Source organism: Dicentrarchus labrax, unplaced genomic scaffold, assembly GCF_905237075.1.
Source record: "Dicentrarchus labrax unplaced genomic scaffold, dlabrax2021, whole genome shotgun sequence".
Lineage (NCBI taxonomy): Eukaryota > Metazoa > Chordata > Actinopteri > Moronidae > Dicentrarchus > Dicentrarchus labrax.
The window spans coordinates 15,413,848-15,434,931 of record NW_026136721.1 but is presented as its reverse complement, the minus strand read 5'-3'; the positions used below and the strand labels follow the sequence as shown (position 1 = coordinate 15,434,931).

Genomic DNA, 21,084 nt, shown 5'->3' with positions numbered 1-21,084 from the left:
TTCAATTGGCTGACTTTGACCACTTACTCACCATTAATATAGCATGACAGAAAACATCAATTCCGATAAAGGAGTACACATGTTTAATGCAAATTGTCAAAAAGGGACAGATTGAAGTTTATTACAAAGCCTGAATGGGTCAATCTAACAATGAGCACACACTATATCTGGGCAATCTTCCCCATAGTTGCCTTCTCACTCCTAGCTTGTATCCAGTTAGTGCTAAAACAGAAAAACAGGAAAACAGACAAAATCCAATTGAAAGTTGCTATTCAGGGTAGGACAAGTGAGGAGATAACTTAACTGTTACTGATATTAAAGTAAAGTTAATGTCTAACTTTTTACACAGTCAGTCCTTGTCCATTATGGTAAATCTAAATCCCTAATACAATGTACCATGGTGAAATTTTGACAAAAAAAGAATCAGTTTAGTTTATCTCATAGCAAAAATACCAACTGTGCAGTCTATAGCTAATTTAGGAACAATATACATTAAAATTTGACAGTAATGTCCTTCTACCAGTCTCTTAAAGTAATATGCCATACTACCAAAACAATTTCAGAGCGGTCAGCCTTAAATACTTACAGAGTCCCTTATCAAAGTGAAAAATAGGAAACGTCCATTCATTGTTATCACATTAATAAAACAAAGCCAAAACATATGTGCATACATCATGCAAAGGCTTCTTTAAACACTTACTGTAATACAGTATCCATTGGCTTTACACATCATTGTCATGTAGTAAGGCAGGACATATAGTTGGGGTTTAACAGAAGTCACACATTACTGATGAAACAAACTACATAGCCAACTACACAGGCATATATCTCCTTATGTACCACTCCAGAAGTCTCTGCCATCGTTTTACTGACTGACTTTATACATGATGGCAGACTTGCAGATGCCTTTCTATTTTTGATCATGCCTTCCCTTAAATGGAAAAAAGTTGGCAGTCATCAAATAAATAACACAGGCCTCTGATAATCTGATATCTCCCTCAGAGCACGTCTCATACCCACATTACGTTTGTTAAACGTAGAGATTCAAAATAAGTTCTATTTTAATTTAACCAGTAATTAAAGCCAGCGATTTAAATGCACAAAACACTGCAGCTAGCAGTCTGTACAGTACTTATCATGCTTGTCAGTCTTTTAACTCTTGGACCATTTCATCTTAAATTATGATCCTTATGACCATGGTAATTTAAGAATGTTGTTACAAAGAATTTTATACATAAATATATAATATATAATTGACATTTTGCGCTGTGTCTTACAATAACAACTCAGGGTTAAGAAAATGCCACGGAAAATGGTAGCTTCGGCCCAGGTCATTTTTGGAGTCTGTTAATATTTTTTAATCTTGTATCTTGTTGTAATCTTGTTATTTTTTAAAAAGGCCACATGATTTTGGACACCGTCTCCCACTGACTGCTGTGGTGCCATTTGACATTTACCTATCACAGGCATTGTTTATCACAGACATCAGGACCTGTGTGCGTGGTATAGATCAATAATACAGGCCTACATCTGTTTCAAGCAACAGGCACAGTTTGTGTTGGTTCAGGTGGCTGACTGAATCTCTTAGAGGCTATAGCAAAAAAATGCATCTAGGAATGTATGCATTTTTTACTTGTTTATATATTTCAAAAATGCACAGTTGAGTTAAAACTCAGATAATATAAAGTGTTCAAATAGAAAAGAGGATACACTATATAAAGGGGAGGGGGAAAAAATCATCTTTAAAATAGAACCATCAGAAAGTATCAAGAAACGATTCCAGAGAGAAATTAAAATTCACTTTCAGTTTCCAGGGGAACCTTTAGTCGGTGCACCTATGTGGACACTACGTTCAGAGAAAGACAAGTTACAGAGTATTTTCTGTTATGAGTTGACGAACATTGGTAATGAGTAATAAGTTATAAGAGTGGACAATGCTGCAGACAGAAAGTTTTACGTTTTTTTTAAGCATAAATTGATATGGTGGACTATTGTACACCTTATGATTCCTCTAGATTATGTTTTCTCTTTTAAAATTTTTTGTGAAGCCTCAACCTTAAAGTTCAAACTGTGCCTATGGTTTCCAGGAGTCCATAACAGTCTGCATGGCGCTGTTGTTACAAATAAGTTATTATCTGTATAGTTTTGTAAAGCTGTCATACATTTCCATAGCTGCCATTAACTGGACCTAAAATATTTATAATAATATATTTTCTTTTTTGGCTGTTATTGCCTTTATGATAGTGACAGCTGAAGACAGACAGGAAAGAGGGGCAGAGAGAGGGCATGACGCACATCAAGGGATCGCAGGTCAGATTTGAACCCTGGGCCACTGTAGCAAGGACTCAGTCTCAGTACATGGGTGGCCAGCTCTACCCACTGAGCTAACTGGGGACCCCTAACCTGCAAATGTATTTCACAACTGATCCAGTAAAGACTTGCTTTATACTTTAAAACTAATGAATGTGCGGAGGCAATAGTGGCTTAATAACCTCGAAAGCATCACATAAATTATTGAAGCTACTAAATAGGGATTGTGTTTATTACTGAACTCTTGATGCAGTGCTGGGAGATGACAGATAAGCCTGTTGATTTGTTATTCCTCTCTGAAAATACATTTTTGTTGCTACGGAGTGAAAGTAAAGTACTGAAAAAGGGTTATATTTGGTACCAGTACCAAATTCCAGGTACTGGTATAGATTCAAATGTGAACGGTACACAACCCTAGTCCATAGTCTTGGTCATGAGCACTAAAATCATCAATATGAATCAGCAGTAAAGCTCAAGCTTTTGACGCTGTTTATCATTATTGTGACTGAGGTCGATATCTGGTAATGTCTCTTTAAGAGAGGGTTCTGCTGTCGCGGTAGCTGTGGCTGTGTCTACTTCTGCTATAGTGTTGTCATCCTTACCCTCTCTGCATAGTGGATGAAAATCTCCTAGCCTAATGTCACTTGGAACTTGGAGGCCAGCATCAGTTCTGCTGGTACAGGTGCAAGTAAGCATGCTCCCAGAAGACCTTGGAAACAAAGTGGACCTTGCCCTAAGATACCTGTGTAGTCAGCTTCAAGATCTGGCACACCAACAGTGGCCTGAACCCTGGGTAAAACAGTCATCTGTGACATAGCAGGGACTACAACAGGAGATAAAGTGACAGTGTTGCAGCTCAGGAGAGCAGTCTAAGTACCTGCCTTCCCTTAAATCCACAACTGCATGATGTGCACGTAGGAAGTCCGAACCTAAAATCAATGGTTGTGTAACGTTTCTGACAACCTGAACAGTGTGGGTAAACGTGATGGTAATAGGAAGTGTGCCAAGACTAAATAGTAGGAAAAAGATCATAGCATTGCATAGCTTTTGCTCTCAGACATGGAATAGACATTAGTCTTCACTGGAGATATGTGTGAACCTGTGTCTAGGTAGACTGGCAATGTTCTCAATTATGGCTATTATATAGCATGTAGACTTTTTGTGTGAGGGGGGCAGCACCTGTTGTGGGGCCTCATCAGCAGTAGCAACCGACACTTGGACCACAGCATCTGCTACCATCTGTTTCCATGTCAGAGGGGTCTGCTTTAAAGCTCACAATAGCTCCTTTCCCTTTTTTTTGGGTGTCTTTCCTCAGTATAGATGTGAATCATACCTGGGTCTAGCTGACTCTTAAGAAAAGCATAAGAGGTGTCTCTATAGGAGTCATTTTGGTGTGCGTATCTTGCATTGAAGTGGTCAGAAGAGCTGTGTCTGTCTGGGCTGTAGTGCCTGTAGTGATCCTGACTGCTGGCATAATGATTGTAATACCTGGCTGGCCATAGATAATGTCTCCAGTACCAACCTTGTCAGTTCTGCAGCATATACTACTAAAGGTTCCTTAGGCAAGCGCTGCCTGGCATTCACAAAAGTCTGGAAGTGAAGCAAAAATCCTTTCCTTCAAAACACTCCACATTCCACATTCCACATAGCCCTGCCTTGTGTCTGGTGATAATGACAACCATAATGACAGTGCATCTCCACTAAGGCGGGTGGGAAGTATTGTGGCAATATCTAGCTGTTGTCCATCTGACAAGCTTTAACTGCAAGCTCCAGTGTAGTTTTTCACAGTGGAAAAACTTTCTTTGTCCTTAACATCCACATGGAAATATGGCAGTAATTCCACTCTGTAGTGAAATACTGTCTTTGTTGTGTCTCACTGCATCATTATCAGCTTGTCCTCAACATTTTCCACTAATGGCTGCAGCAACATGCTGGAAAGAAGTGTCAAACTTAAACTGCTGGGTGAAAAAACTATATACTATATGCACAATATACATTTGCATGGATGATGTGATCAAGTATAAAATAAAATGAAACCAACTCCCAGACCTGTAGACTGCAGCAACTCTCAACTAATTCCTGTTAGCTGATTGAATGTCTTGGTTAATTAAGTCAACAATGAAAAACCCCTGGCACCAGTCTGTAACCCTCGTTTCTTGACAGAGGCTGTGGGTAAGGATGGGCTAGAGTTCTTTATTTACTTTTCTTTTTTTCTTGCTTCGACACACTAACACAGCACAGCAGTAAAACTTACAGCAGGATGAACTGTTGCACATGTTAACCTGAGTCTGTAACACTCATAAGTGTTCCCATGAACAAGGAAGGTAGGAACTAAAATTACTCTTAACAAAAGAGCATGAATAGCAGCTAGAATGTTACACATGTACATATATATATATATATAAACAGGGTTGGCCAGTAAATCATTACTAGTAATTATATTACAGTAATATTATTACTTTTCCCAGTAACTAGTAGTGTAACTAATTACTAATAAATTTCAGTAATAATATTATAGTTATTCCTCCAAAAAATAATCAGTTACAATATTACTTTTATTGTCACCCTCTACTGATTTGAAATCCAACAACCAATCACATCCTTGAATTCATTTTTGTAATCGTGGAGGAAACTAGTCTGGAAGATGGAAACACTTATATTACTTTGACTTTAACAAACAAAACTGGATTTTAATCATCGTAAGTCTGAATTTTGGGGAGAGAGTCCTTAAGGGACTGTTTCTCATAGCGCTAGGGTTACAATGCAGAACCTTAATTGTCATTATTATTTCAGGTCTATAGCAAATTTAACTACAGCAACACTTGATGCTGCACACATGGCAACCAACCATATCATAACACTGCATTATCTGTAACATACTCTCCTTTAATACCAGGGATAAAAACAAGTGGAGCACCTGTTTTGGTTGTGACTCCTACTTAATCCTCTGTGTAAGCTCAGCACTTTTCTGGCAATTCTACCCGATCCTGAGACAACTACAATGAACAGACAGATTTTATTGCACTTAATAAATCCCTGGCAATGGCCTTAACTTACCAACTAATACATTATTATTTTCTAGTTAAATACATGTGAGATCTACATCGATCCACAGATCTTTTAAAACTTCAGATATGGTGTTAACATTTCTTAATGTGTCCTATAAATATATCCTTCTCTCTATTCCAAATCTGAATCACTCCATCCTTAGCTGGATTTATTTTTGACCATGGTGATACCCCGTGATCTGCCAGTAAGAAGGCAAATGATAAGCCAAGTCTGTGTAAAACTTGGAAATGAAAGCTGCCCCTGGAGATGATATCAGACTCCCTTCATTAAATCACTTGTCAGTCAGTCAGTCAGTCTATCAAACCTTTCCACTCAAAAACTGCATTTTCATTCCTCAACACAAAATATGAACGTTATTAACGGGGAACACATTTCTGGTATTAAATTATTTAATTTGGCAATCCTTCTTAAAGTCCGTTCCCAAAAGATATATAAAACTTGTCCAGCGTTAATGGAAAGACATCAGCCTGAATTTTTTATCTCCTGTAACTATACTCCAGTGACATTTGAGTGCCTCTCCAAATTTAAAATTCTCTTCACTGGCTGTGATATCAGAATTAACAGGGCATATATGCCAACCATAAACTGTATCAATGTAAAATTATTGAATTTTAAATAATTTTAAAATAATAAATGTAAAGTTTTAAATACTCTACAAACACTGCAGGGTACCACTGGGTATATTGTGGACATCACTATGTACTCAGTATTTATAAGCACAATCAAGTCCAAAAACTATCAACCTAATAATATTGTAATCTATTACTGGAAGTACTTTTTTAAACAGTGATAATGAGTGTTGTCAGAATACAGGGATTTTAGTTATATATCAACAATGTGGATATAAATGTCATTAAAGAAATTATATAATTAATTTGACACTGTACTTGTATATTTTGGTGCACATCATGAGACTATTCAATGGAATCCAACATTCCTTAATATTTAGATGGTGTTATAGTGTATTTTTTATGTTATAAAATATAGATCCAAAAACATAACTACAGTTTTAATAAAGATTTGTAAAATGTTAATTATATATGTAGAAAATGAAACATGCTAATCCATTTATACACTCTTATGCAATTATCTGCACAGCACATATCACTATCAAGCAGCAAGGTGTCAAGCATTCCTGACCAAATTGAGTGGGGCAGTTATGCTGAGAAGGCAGACTCGTTGTGTATAAAACCAGCAGCTCTGAAAATCTGCTCCAACTGATTGCCATTAGAGTTGGGTGAGTGTACAAACTGTTCCTATAGCATTCATAGTTTCTATGACATTATTATACTGTATCACTGTTAGTTAATAATTCTGCTGAATTAGTGTTTAACTTTTTAAGTTACTTTGCTTAAGTTAGAATACTCTTTATATTTGACTTTGTGTGTTAATTTTATTGTTGTAATTTTAGATGAAATTATGAAAACCTATATACTTCCTTACTATAACTTGTTTTTTGCACCTTGACAGATACAGGCTACCAAGAGTTTTCAGTTTGCATCATTTGAGGTAAATTCTTCAAAACAAAATCAATGGAAATTGATCAGTTGCAGGTTCTGTGACAAACGTATTATTCATGTTTGAATCTCTCATATTTTCAGTCTCCATTAAGTGCCACGATGAGCACAGACGCGGAGATGGAGCAGTATGGCCCTGCGGCCATTTACCTCCGAAAACCAGAAAAGGAGAGGATAGCGGCCCAGGCTGCTCCATTTGATGCCAAAACTGCTGTCTTTGTGGCTGACCCAAATGAGATGTATGTCAAGGGCAAACTTCTGAAAAAAGAGGGTGGCAAAGCTGAAGTTGAGACAGAGGGAGGAAAGGTAGGTGAATAGCTATAGAATATCTAACTGATACAACTTGATATGAAATGTGACAATGAAATGTCTTTCAATATCTCACTTTATTTTCTACTCAGACGGTCACTGTAAAAGAGGATCAAATCGATGCCAGGAACCCTCCAAAGTTTGACAAAATTGAGGACATGGCCATGATGACCCACCTCAATGAGCCTTGCGTGCTGTATAACCTCAAAGAGCGTTATGCATCATGGATGATCTACGTGAGTTTCCACTATACAATAAAAATTGAACGTGTATATACATATGTAGATATACAGTCAAGCCCGAAATTATTCATACCCCTGGAAAACTTTGACTTAAGTTACTTTTATTCAACCAGCAAGTTTTTTTTTGGGACCGGAAATGAAACAGGCTTCTCCCAAAAGATAATAAGACGATGTACAAGAGACATCATTGTGGAAAAAAATATTTCTCAGCTTTTATTTACATTTGAAAAAAAGGGGCATGTCCAAAATTATTCATACCCTTTGGAAACTGTCACGGTCTATGGGAAAATCCAAAGTTCTATACCATTCCAAAAGTCCAAGCTGTTCTAAAGCATCCTAATTACCCTGATTCATTGGGAACAACTGTTTTAATCAACTCATCAGGTGAAAAACAGCAGCTCTCTCTGCAGTTGGTTTGTGGACAGTCATGGCTAAGATGAAGGAGCTCACTGAGGACCTGTGGCTGCGCATTGTGGCTGCTCACAAGTCAGGAAAGGACTATGAGGCCATATCTAAATGTTTTCAAGTTCCAGTGGCTACAAAGTATCATTAAAAAATACAAGACGTTCCGTACTGTGGGGAATCTCAGAGGACGTGGTCGGAAGCCAAAAGTGACACCTGTGCTGGCCAGGAGGATAGTGAGAGAGGTGAAAAAGAATCCAAAGATCACCATCAAGGCCATCCTGGTGAATCTGGGCTCTGCTGGTGGCAACGTCTCAAGGCAGACAGCCCAACGGACACTGCACACTGCTGGCTTCCACGGACGCAGACCAAGATGGACACCACTTCTCCAGATAAGGCACCCAAAAGCCTGCTTGGCCTTTGCAAATGCTCATCTGGACAAAGAAGAACACTACTGGTCTTCTGTTTTATGGTCAGATGAAACAAAACTGAATTTGTTTGAAGGTTAAAGGCTTTTCTATTTATTATTGAGAAGGGTAGGAATAATTTTGGACATGCCACATTTTGTTCAAATGTAAATAAAAGCTGAGAAATATTTTTTCCACAATGATGCCTCTTGTACATCGTCTTATCTTCTGGGAGATGCCTGTGTCATTTCCAATCAAGAAAAAACTTGCTGGTTGAATAAAAGTAACTTTAAGTCAAAGTTTGCCAGGGGCATGAATAATTTCAGGCTTGACTGTATATATCTAAATGGTAACACAATATTCATGCTCTCTATTACAGACCTACTCTGGGTTGTTTTGCGTTGTCGTGAATCCCTACAAGTGGCTTCCTGTGTATGATACTGTAGTTGTGGGAGCATACAGAGGCAAGAAGAGGATTGAGGCACCACCCCACATCTTCTCCATCTCTGACAATGGCTATCAGTTCATGCTCACTGGTAAGACCAATGTTACTAATGTTAAAATGTGTACATACAAAGAAGTAGAATTAAATTTAAACATGGAACTCATGTAAAGCATGTTTGTATTTCAGATCGTGAGAACCAGTCAATCCTGATTACGTGAGTATAAAACAAACTGCTAAATATTTAAAAACTTTATGATAATGAAGCAGAATCTTGATAATGTGTCTCTCATACCCCAGTGGAGAATCTGGTGCAGGAAAGACTGTCAACACCAAGCGTGTCATCCAGTACTTTGCAACAATTGCAGCTATTGGAGCTAAGAAGGCTGAGCCAACACCTGGCAAGATGCAGGTAAAATTGGTTGTTTAAGATAAAACTGAGAGGACAGTTGTTTGGATGCTCAGTTGATGTAACTACAATCTTCTCTTGCAGGGCTCCCTTGAGGACCAAATTGTTGCGGCCAACCCTCTGCTGGAGGCCTATGGTAATGCCAAGACTGTGAGAAATGACAACTCCTCTCGTTTTGTAAGTGATCACATCCAGGTTTCTGAGACTTTTTCTAATTGCTCACTCATGAAATGTTATGCTAATACTGTTCTGGTTGTCCAGGGTAAATTCATCAGGATCCACTTTGGCTCTAGTGGCAAGCTGGCTTCAGCTGATATTGAAACATGTAAGTTTCAGCTATGGTGTAAATTGAGTTATCTGTGCAAAACATTGTGTTAAATGAATGGTAAATGTATGCTTGAGATGGTAAAAGTCTGGCAGACTGAAAATTTGCATTCAGGATGAATGAGAATGATTGCAATTTATTATGAAGGAAGAACCTTTTATTCATTATTTATTTTTGTTTTATTGTTGCAATGCAACTACAATGCAATATCTATAATTTTTTCCTCCCGGTTGTCCATGCTGTAATTTTTCTTTGTCAGTCGGTTCTGTACACATTACATCTGTTGCATGTCTGTAGTCCTGGATGAGGGGTCCCTCCTCTCTTCCTGTATCCTATAAAGATTGTAAAGCCCCTTGAGGCAAAATCATGATATTGGGCTCTACAAATAACACTGACTTGACTTGATTTGTTCATTCAGTAATAGCTTTGTTTAAGTATTATTTTAGACATGGTACAGCATAATATTAGACATCTTTAGGTTTAGATACAAGAGATATGATAGTTCAGTTTAGTTTTAAGAAGACAACTTGTTATGTTGTGGTGAAGCTTTAGAATGCGTATAGTGTGGTTGCAGCCAAGGTAATATATATCAGCAGGCAGCTGGAAAGTGATACATACATCCACACAGTGACTGCCTACCATCTGCTGGTCTGTCAGCACTGCCATAACACAGAGGAATTAGAGTGACTATGATTAAGTGAAGCTGGGGTGTGTGTATGATTTGGTGAAATATAGTTACCTATTTGTGGGAGCCTATACCAGCTCCCTACAACTCTATAAAAAGTAATGACAAGGGATGGATAGATACTTTCAATCACAGGTTTCAGAAGTAAGTAAAAAGGGAACTGCTGAACGGCTGCTGACATACTGGCTTTAAATATCAACAGTATGTTGTAATGCCAGAATTTTACAGTCTCCAATTGAATTTGTTATTCTTAGATCTGCTGGAGAAGTCTCGTGTAACCTTCCAGTTGTCTGCTGAGAGGAGCTACCATATCTTCTATCAGCTGATGACTGGCCACAAGCCTGAGCTCTTGGGTAAGTTAATAGTCAATTTGAACCTAGAAATTAGACTACTAGAAACAATGAAAAGACTTGTGTACTTTGTTTCTTGTCTTTCAGAGGCTCTTCTGATCACCACCAACCCCTATGACTACCCAATGATCAGTCAGGGTGAAATCACTGTCAAAAGCATTGATGATGTGGAGGAGTTCATTGCAACAGATGTAAGATCACACGTCACTGTTTTTAAAAAGAATAAACAATCAAAGTAAAAAAAAATCAAGCAATTGATATATATATATATTGTATAAATGTATTTCCTGTGTAATGCAGACTGCAATTGACATCTTGGGTTTCACTGCTGAGGAGAAGATGGGCATCTACAAGCTGACTGGAGCTGTGATGCATCATGGCAACATGAAATTCAAGCAGAAGCAGCGCGAGGAGCAGGCTGAACCTGATGGCACTGAGGGTAATTGCTAATATAATACATTCTAAACATGCCAGACATTTTTGTCCACTGGCCAAATGGCAAGTGAATGTTCAAATTGGACCATCCACCCAATAGATTAATTTTGTATTTTGGCCGATGAGTGAGGCAAGAACCAGAATTTGTCTGGTGGCTGGTGCTAATTTTGTGCCCTGCATGCAAGTTTTCTCATGTGCAAAATACGACACAAGTTAATGTGTACTTAATGCTCTTGCTCTCCATCAGTGGCTGATAAAATCGCCTACCTCTTGGGCCTGAATTCAGCTGATATGCTGAAAGCTCTGTGCTATCCAAGAGTCAAGGTCGGAAACGAGATGGTGACCAAAGGTCAGACCGTGCCACAGGTAATAAAAAGAAAATTTGATGTTTGAAATTAGGGAAATATTTCATTTAATATTTAGATATGAAAATATTCTGAGATATTTACGCACTAAAATCCTTATTTCTAGGTCAACAATTCTGTCAGTGCTCTGTGCAAGTCCATCTATGAGAAAATGTTCTTGTGGATGGTCGTTCGTATCAATGAGATGTTGGACACAAAGCAGGCAAGACAGTTCTTTATTGGAGTGTTGGATATCGCTGGATTTGAGATCTTTGATGTGAGTTGTTGAAAAATATATGAGCAGTTTTAAAGTTCAACCTTATTTTGCCATGAAATTATAAATACCTTTTTGTAATTACAGTACAACAGCTTGGAGCAACTCTGCATCAACTTCACCAATGAGAAACTGCAACAGTTTTTCAACCAACATATGTTTGTCCTGGAGCAAGAGGAGTACAAGAAAGAAGGTATCGAATGGGAGTTCATTGACTTCGGTATGGACTTGGCTGCCTGCATTGAGCTTATTGAGAAGGTAAAAAGTAACCACTAGACATGGTTTTCTTTATGCATGTGTAAATCTTTACTTTCTCAGTTTGGTTTTTCAACACCTAAACCAACGTAAATTACACTTCAGCCAATGGGCATCTTCTCCATCCTCGAAGAGGAGTGCATGTTCCCCAAGGCCTCTGACACAACCTTCAAGAACAAGCTGCATGATCAGCATCTTGGCAAGACCAAGGCCTTTGAAAAGCCAAAGCCTGGAAAGGGCAAGGCTGAAGCTCACTTCTCCCTGGTTCATTATGCTGGTACAGTGGACTACAATATCACTGGCTGGCTGGACAAGAACAAGGACCCCCTGAATGACTCAGTCGTTCAGCTCTACCAGAAGTCTTCCAACAAACTTTTGTGTATGTTGTATGCAGTTCATGCTGGAGCTGAAGGTAAGAAATCCGAGCTGAGTATCCAGAACTCAGTATTACCCAGTATAGTGGCAAACTTCAGCTTAATAATACAATTGCCCCAACCAATATCCATGGTTTAAAAAACATCATGAATTTTTCATTACATTATGTTGATGACTGCTCAGCAGTAATATATTCATTTATGTGACTTCGATAAAAAAAAGGAAATTCCACAGAGAAAAAAAAAACTACAGTACACTACAGTGTTATTTATTTAGTACTGTTAATTAAATTCAATGTTTTGCAAAACAGAGGCTGCTGCCAGCAAGAAGGGTGGAAAGAAGAAGGGTGGTTCCTTCCAGACTGTGTCTGCTCTTTTCAGGGTATGTATTGTTTCATATTTTTATAACAAATAAAACCCTTATCTTAAAATACCTCAGATTAAAATACTGATTACCTGTTACCTTTTGTTGCTAATCCACAGGAGAACTTGGGCAAGCTGATGACCAACTTGAGGAGCACCCACCCTCATTTTGTCCGCTGCCTGATTCCTAATGAATCAAAGACTCCAGGTAAGAAGCACATTACCCAGTTTTGTGCACTGCGTGTAAAAGTATAGTGTAAGAAAATGTCTTAATACAATCAGTTTGCAATGTGCAGGTCTTATGGAGAACTCCTTGGTCATCCACCAGCTGAGATGTAACGGTGTACTAGAGGGCATCAGAATCTGCAGAAAGGGTTTCCCCCAGCAGAATCCTCTATGCTGACTTCAAGCAGAGGTTACTTTTTATATTGATTGAAGTTATTATGATGTAAAACAGCAGGCTTAGAAGTGAGGTAAATATAAGTAACAACATTTTCTCTTGTAGATACAAAGTATTGAATGCCAGTGTCATCCCTGAGGGACAGTTCATTGACAACAAGAAAGCTTCAGAGAAGCTGCTGGGCTCCATTGATGTGGACCACACTCAGTACAGATTTGGGCACACAAAGGTACATTCTCATTGACTATGTTACTTTTGTTGTTCTGTTGTATGCATGTTTCCTTAAGTGTGTGTTTTTTTTTTTTTTTATGAAACAAAATAGGTGTTCTTCAAAGCTGGTCTGCTGGGTACTCTTGAGGAGATGAGAGATGAGAAACTGGCTACGCTGGTTACCATGACTCAAGCTCTTGCCAGAGGTTATGTGATGAGGAAGGAGTTTGTTAAGATGATGGAGAGGAGGTAGGATTCTCATACGGTACACTAAGCTGAACTGTGTCTATCACGATAACATCAATATACATATGCAAAACAATGTACACAGTAAAATGTTTGACAAAATAATACTGTCATCATAATATACTTATTTTTTATAGGGAATCTATCTATACCATCCAGTACAATGTCCGTTCATTCATGAATGTGAAGAACTGGCCGTGGCTGAAACTGTACTTCAAGATCAAGCCTCTTCTGAAGAGTGCTGAAACTGAGAAGGAGCTCCAGCAGATGAAGGAGAACTACGATAAGATGAAAACAGACCTAGCTGCTGCTTTGGCCAAGAAGAAGGAACTGGAGGAGAAGATGGTTTCCCTGATGCAGGAAAAGAATGACCTGCAACTGCAAGTGGCAGCAGTAAGTAGAGACCAAAAGAAAGTGTGATTCTTTCACATAAACACTTTACTAATGGAACACTGTTGCTTACATTTACATATATCTAGTTGGGATAAGAAGTCTTCTTATTGTCTATGTGTCTTAGCAAAGTTGTAGATCAACTAAAAGGACAATTAACTAAAACCAATGAATATTTAAACTTTAAACTTACAAACTCATTTTATATTCAAAATGTACTATAGGAAGTTGAGAGTCTGGGTGATGCTGAGGAAAGATGCGAAGGGCTCATTAAGAGCAAGATCCAGCTTGAGGCCAAACTCAAAGAGACAACTGAGAGACTGGAGGATGAAGAGGAAATCAATGCTGAGCTGACTGCTAAGAAGAGGAAGCTGGAGGATGAATGCTCTGAGCTGAAGAAAGACATTGATGACTTGGAGCTCACCTTGGCTAAAGTGGAGAAGGAGAAACATGCCACAGAAAACAAGGTTCAAATGATTTTACATACAACATTCTACATACATTTGTATAAGCATATAGGCTGTGGACATAACATGATGGAACTAATGCACCTTTCACATCATTTTAGGTGAAAAACCTGACAGAGGAGATGGCATCTCAAGATGAGTCTATTGCCAAGTTAACTAAAGAGAAGAAAGCTCTCCAAGAGTCCCACCAGCAAACACTTGATGATCTCCAGGCAGAGGAAGACAAAGTCAACACTCTGACCAAGGCCAAGACAAAGCTGGAACAGCAAGTGGACGATGTAAGAAAAAATAGTGTGCTCTTAGTGTGAAGTAGCTTGTGTTTTAAAGTTGACCTTCCATAATACAAGTTGAAACCATATATGAACATTTCATGATTTTCTTAAAAGCTTGATCAAATTATATTGATGTTGTCTAATGAACGGCTCAAATCAACTATCATTACTGTCATCTGATAGCTTGAGGGATCACTGGAGCAAGAGAAGAAGCTCCGCATGGACCTTGAGAGAGCCAAGAGGAAGCTTGAGGGAGATCTGAAACTGGCCCAGGAGTCCATAATGGATCTGGAGAATGACAAACAGCAATCTGACGAGAAAATCAAGAAGTACGTTTTTGGTTTGTTTAAGGTTATCAGTCCTCTTTTCAATATCTCACATATCAAATTTGACAGTACAAACTGTGACAATAACAGCTTTCTTGGTATCCTCATCAAGGAAAGACTTTGAGACCAGCCAGCTCCTCAGCAAGATTGAGGATGAACAGTCTCTTGGCGCTCAGCTTCAGAAGAAGATCAAGGAACTCCAGGTAACGTGTTTGATGAGAATAGTAAACCCAGTGAATCAAAAAGAACATGCTGGGAGTGTGTTACAGTTAATAAGTCTTCTTGATATTACTATATTCAAATCCAGGCTCGTATTGAGGAGCTGGAAGAAGAGATTGAGGCTGAGAGAGCTGCCCGGGCTAAGGTTGAGAAGCAGAGGGCTGATCTCTCCAGGGAGCTTGAAGAGATCAGCGAGAGGCTTGAGGAAGCTGGAGGAGCAACAGCTGCTCAGATTGAGATGAACAAGAAACGTGAGGCTGAGTTCCAGAAGCTGCGTCGTGATCTTGAAGAGTCAACCCTGCAGCATGAGGCTACTGCAGCAGCTCTCCGCAAGAAACAGGCTGACAGTGTTGCAGAGCTGGGAGAGCAGATCGACAACCTCCAGCGTGTTAAGCAGAAGCTGGAGAAAGAGAAGAGCGAGTACAAGATGGAGATTGATGACCTTACCAGCAATATGGAGGCTGTTGCCAAAGCTAAGGTGAGGGATTTCCCTCTTTACTATCTCAAGAATACAAAAGCAGAAATACATAGGTTATGGAAGAAATACTATGTATAAGAGAATAGCAAACATCTCTGTGTTTAAGTCATCACCAATCATTGAATTCAGTAACAATGGCTTTAATAAACTGCTAGACAGAGAAGTTTGCATCGTTGAATTTCATGTTTTTTAAAACATAATGTTTTGTCGTTTATAGGGTAACTTGGAAAAAATGTGCAGAACACTTGAAGACCAGTTCAGTGAACTCAAAGCCAAAAATGATGAAAACGTCCGCCAGTTGAATGACATCAACACACAGAAGGCAAGACTGCAGACGGAGAATGGTGAGTTAACTGTATTAGAGATATAATAGAGGTGTTTTATACACAAACACTTTAAATGGCAACATGTATGTTTTATTGTGTCCTGTATTGTAGAAATACTTAATTAACTATAATTAAAATGATAATTAATGACACATGAACATTTTGTCACGCAGGTGAGTTTTCCCGCCAGATTGAAGAGAAAGAAGCTCTAGTTTCCCAGCTGACCAGGGGCAAGCAGGCCTTCACTCAGCAGATTGAGGAGTTGAAGAGGCAAATTGAGGAGGAAGTGAAGGTAAGAAAAGTTCATCTCTTATGTTCAGACTGTTAAAGGGTATGAATCGGTTTCTCCATTTAGTAACATTTTCTATTACTAACAAACAAAATACGTGTGTGTGTGTGTGTGTGTGTGTGTGTGTGTGTATATATATATATATATATATATATGCACCAGCAAACATTGTTATACACACATTATCCATTATCCTTGTAATACTGAGAATGTCAAACTAGTTAAATCACGTGTATTGCTATAGAATTAAAAGTAACTAGACAAGGTTTGGAATTTATCGCAAGACTAATATTAAAGGGTCAGTTGATCACTGTTAAGAGTAACAGTGAAATTTGTCAAAGAGAAATTTAAATTCTTGAAAGGACATCTAAATTCATAAAAGAACATAAAAAGTAACAAATGATGCACTCAGAGACAATGCTCCCAAAACATGGCTCTTTGGAGTTTTAACTTCACCTATCCACAAAACATCTGGATGTAACATACATTAGGTCAATGTACCTCTGACATGGACTGTGTGCTTAACAGGCCAAGAACGCCCTAGCCCATTCTGTTCAGTCAGCCCGCCATGACTGTGATCTGCTCAGAGAGCAGTTTGAGGAGGAGCAGGAGGCCAAGGCTGAGCTGCAGCGAGGAATGTCCAAGGCCAACAGTGAGGTGGCTCAATGGAGGTCCAAATATGAGACTGATGCTATCCAGCGCACAGAGGAGCTGGAGGAAGCAAAGTACGTAAAAGCTTTCTACTATTTCCTTCATAAATAGATTTTTAATTCGGTATTTTCACATATTTTTTGCTAAATTTAATTTAAAAATACTTGACTACAGGAAAAAGCTTGCCCAGCGCCTGCAGGATGCTGAGGAATCCATTGAGGCTGTGAACTCAAAGTGCGCGTCATTGGAGAAGACCAAACAGAGGCTGCAGGGTGAGGTGGAGGACCTCATGATTGATGTGGAGAGAGCTAATGGTCTGGCTGCCAACCTTGACAAGAAGCAGAGGAACTTTGATAAGGTAAAAGAAATCAAGACCACATTGATTTGATGGAAACAAAAATCTATTTTAGTAAGTAATCAGTGTTACTCATCTATATAATTCTAGGTCCTGGCAGAATGGAAACAGAAGTATGAAGAGGGCCAGGCAGAGCTGGAAGGAGCCCAGAAGGAGGCTCGTTCTCTCAGCACTGAACTGTTTAAGATGAAGAACTCTTATGAGGAGGCTCTGGATCATCTGGAGACCTTGAAGAGAGAGAACAAGAACCTGCAACGTATGTCAATCTCACTAGATTTGAAAATGTAACTAGTCTTGTGTGGGTCCTTCTCTGACCCTTACAAGAGTAGTTTATGAACGTGTGTGTTGATGAACTCTCTTGTATGAACTTAAACTACTATTGCCTAAACAACATTCCAATACTGAGGAGACACTTATACCTTTTGAATTTGGCTTAACCCTTGGGCTGATTACTCTGAATCAAAGGGAGAAATATTCCTTTTAAAGTATGTTGTACTTTAATTACTAAAATATAATTTCCAAACTATCTTGCAGGACAGTTTCCGTAGGTTGCTATTAACTATATTCTGACTTTGGTTGCTCTATAGAGGAGATCTCAGATCTGACTGAACAGATTGGTGAGACTGGAAAGAGTATCCATGAGCTGGAGAAGGCCAAAAAGACTGTGGAGACTGAGAAGTCTGAAATTCAGTCGGCATTGGAGGAAGCTGAGGTAAACTCTTGATTTCAGTATCGGACCGCTTATATGATGAAATACATTCATTTTGATTTTGTTTCTGCAAGAAGTAACTTTTGCTATTGTTTGTGATTTTTTTTTTTTTAAGGGTACACTGGAGCATGAGGAGTCCAAGATTCTCCGTGTTCAGCTGGAGCTCAACCAGATCAAAGGTGAAGTTGACAGGAAGCTGGCAGAGAAGGATGAGGAGATGGAACAGATCAGGAGGAACAGCCAGAGGGTGATTGACTCCATGCAGAGCACTCTTGATTCTGAGGTGAGGAGCAGGAATGATGCCCTGAGAGTCAAGAAGAAGATGGAAGGAGACCTGAATGAGATGGAGATTCAGCTGAGCCATGCCAACAGGCAGGCTGCTGAGGCCCAGAAACAACTGAGGAATGTCCAGGGACAGCTCAAGGTGAGGTTTATATGATCATTTATTTAAAAAGCAATAAAAAGAGTACAGATGGTTCACTGTTTTTCTTTTGTTGTCAGGATGCCCAACTGCACCTTGATGATGCTGTCAGAGGACAGGAAGACATGAAGGAGCAGGTTGCCATGGTGGAGCGCAGAAATGGCCTGATGGTGGCTGAGATTGAGGAGCTGAGAGCTGCTCTGGAGCAGACAGAGAGAGGACGCAAAGTGGCTGAGCAGGAGTTGGTTGATGCCAGTGAGCGCGTCGGACTGCTTCACTCTCAGAACACCAGTCTTATGAACACCAAGAAGAAGCTGGAGTCTGACCTTGTCCAGGTTCAGGGTGAAGTGGAGGATTCAGTTCAGGAAGCAAGAAATGCTGAGGAGAAAGCCAAAAAGGCTATCACTGATGTGAGTCCTCTTTTTAATGTAAAAAAACTACTTCACCAAATTCTTCCTGACACTTGACCGATAATGTCAAGACTTAAAATTCTAATTCCAAACTGCCCATCATTTCAGGCTGCCATGATGGCTGAGGAGCTGAAGAAGGAGCAGGACACCAGTGCTCACCTGGAGAGGATGAAGAAGAACCTGGAAGTCACAGTCAAGGACCTGCAGCATCGTCTGGATGAGGCTGAGAACCTCGCTATGAAGGGTGGCAAGAAGCAGCTCCAGAAACTGGAGTCCAGGGTATGAACTGCATATACTATAAATGGCTTTTTTCTGAATGTACATCTGACTTACACTGAGTCAGTTCTATTCTAATTAATCTCTATGCTTTATATATATAGATATATATATAGATAGATATATATATATGAACTGAAATTCTTTTATAAACTTTGATTATTTATCACATTTCAGGTGCGTGAGCTGGAAGCTGAAGTTGAGGGTGAGCAGAGACGTGGCGCTGACGCTGTTAAAGGAGTCCGCAAATATGAGCGGAGAGTGAAGGAGCTGACCTACCAGGTGACTAATTTCACTAAAAAACACATTATTTGAATTCTCTTTTCTCTTTGACTTACAATCCTTTGTCTGCACAGACTGAGGAGGACAAGAAGAATGTGACCAGACTTCAGGATCTGGTTGACAAGCTGCAGCTCAAAGTCAAATCTTACAAGAGACAGGCTGAGGAGGCTGTAAGTCAACATTTATATGACCAATCATTTAATTTAGAATAAATAATACATCATTAACTGTCCTAAGACTAAGGCTATATAACCCCGATACCTTCACAGGAAGAGCAGGCCAACGGCCACATGTCCAGGCTGAGAAAGGTTCAGCATGAGCTGGAGGAAGCTCAGGAGCGCGCTGACATCGCTGAGTCCCAGGTCAACAAAATGAGAGCCAAGAGCCGTGATGCTGGAAAGGTAATCATTTCCATACTAATAATTTTTAAATGGATTGCTGTCCTGGTTTCTATATATGGTGCAGATAAATTCAGGTTTCATTGACATAAAATTCAATCAAGCTTGTGGAACGACTTCTAGAAGCACATGCATACAACCACATGTAGAAAAACACCCCTTGAAAGTTAAATAAAACCTAATAACTTGTTAAACCTTGAAATAATTACTTTTTTTTTCATTTTTCTTCCAGAGTGAGTCTGCTGAATAAGAGGCCACATCAAAATGAACCTATTACAGAGTTCATACAATATGAACCAAATTTAACTTTACACTGTAACATTTCAATAAAAATCATACATTCAATACCATTTGCTCTGTATTTTGTCTGAGTGAGTTCTGTGAAATCCATACTGCATTTTTTAGTAAGCAGTAATATTGTATTTTTGAGAAAGAAAACAGCATATTTGCTTTTAAAGAAGAATCACTTCATTAATCCTAATCCTACTTAACTGAACATCACCCCAAAAGTTTAACTTTACAATCACACAAAAAATACCTTGTATACATGTGCATAGAGCAGAGCCAGTCCTGACCTCCCTGGGGTTCTCTAAAGGGGCTCTCCTACCTAACCTGTAAACTATTTGCCTTTGCCACACAGTCACACCTGACACCCCAGTGCTCCCACTACAATCCTCCCTCCTCCTTAAAAAGTTTGCTCCGTTGGTCTAAGAATAAGTAGAGCAATACAGAAAAAAATGAGGTATAAACAAACAATATTTATTGAGTAGAATATTTTCTATTGAATATTAAGATAAGTGAATATTAACAAGATAAATAATAAATTGTATTAAATATAAAATAAAGAAAATAATTAAATATAAAATATAACAATAGGCTCTGGCTCTGCTGCCTGGTAAGTAGTCTAGTCCTCACAATATAATTAGCTTTGTCCATAAGCCTATAGGCTGGCTTTAAATCTCAGAACACTGACACGAAAGGGAGGCGGTGCCCTTACATAATTAGCGGTGCCCTATGCAGCTTGCAATGCGAACATATAGGGCCAGCCAGGACTGTCATAGATAAACACATTAAAAGCAGACGTTAAAATATGATAGACTTTCTTTAATTACACAACTTGAGGGCATTCACTCACCAACTTGTGACCCACGGTTCTCTAGGAGCCCACCTTTGGCCCAAACTGCCTGACTGAATATGCATTTTTTTGTTGTTTAGTTGAATATTTTAAATGTTTGCTTGTGTGTCTTGATTGTGGCAAAAAGTCAGACTCAGACCAGTCTGCCTGCTGCAGAGCAGAAACAAGCCCTGATCGCTGCCAAGGGGTTCTCAACAATACGCAGTAGCCAGCACCAGCGGCTGTGGCCTGCTGTATTGTTGCTGATTCCACCCCCTTAGTTCCCCCTTAATAGGACCCTGCCAGTCTATCTGGATATGCACAAGAACAACA

General features: G+C 39.1%; 1 long non-coding RNA gene and 1 pseudogene across 1 annotated transcript; one reads left to right on the top strand and one right to left on the bottom strand.

Moving 5' to 3' along the window:
• Window positions 1-60: 60 nt before the first annotated feature.
• Window positions 61-848, bottom strand: LOC127354416 (uncharacterized). The gene is made up of 2 exons (XR_007881545.1): window positions 701-848; window positions 61-222 (listed from the first exon to the last, which is right to left on the bottom strand). It is a non-coding gene; the product is annotated as an uncharacterized LOC127354416 (long non-coding RNA).
• A 5,750-nt stretch (window positions 849-6,598) lies between these two features.
• On the top strand, window positions 6,599-19,987 carry LOC127354387 (myosin heavy chain, fast skeletal muscle-like; annotated as a pseudogene).
• The last annotated feature ends 1,097 nt before the right edge of the window (window positions 19,988-21,084 follow it).